Here is a 599-nt window from a genome sequence, read left to right on the forward strand (position 1 = left end):
ACTCTGCACCTATGGCCTCATGGGGAGTTCCTTATGATCAGTTGACTGAGGAAGAGAAAACTCGTGCCTGGTTTACAGATGGTTCTGCATGATATAAAGGCACCACTCAAAAGTGGACAGCAGTGGCACTGTATCCCCTTTCTGGGACTTCCTTAAAGTACAGTGGTGAAGGGAAATCCTCCCAATGGGCAGAACTTCGATCCATGCATATGGCTGTTCACTTTGCATGGAATAAGAAATGGCCAGATGTGCAATTATATACGGATTCATGGTCTGTGGCTAACGGCTTAGCTGGATGGTCTGGGACTTGGAAGGAACATGATTGGAAGATTAGTGATAGGGATGTATCGGGAAGAGGTATGTGGATAGATCTCTCTGAATGGGCCAAAGGAGTAAAGGGGTATTTGTGTCTCATGTGAATGGCCACCAAAAGGTGACCTCGGCAGAGGAGGACTTTGACAATCAGGTGGATAGGATGACACGTTCAATGGAAACCAGCCATCATTTTTCCCCAGCTACTCCTGTCATTGCTCAATGGGCTCATGAACAAAGTGGCCATGGTGGCAGGGATGGAGGTTATGCATGAGCTCAGCAACATG

Source organism: Orycteropus afer, unplaced genomic scaffold (genome assembly GCF_000298275.1).
Source record: "Orycteropus afer afer isolate SDZICR_OR568_19922 unplaced genomic scaffold, OryAfe1.0 scaffold00168, whole genome shotgun sequence".
Classification (NCBI taxonomy): domain Eukaryota; kingdom Metazoa; phylum Chordata; class Mammalia; order Tubulidentata; family Orycteropodidae; genus Orycteropus; species Orycteropus afer.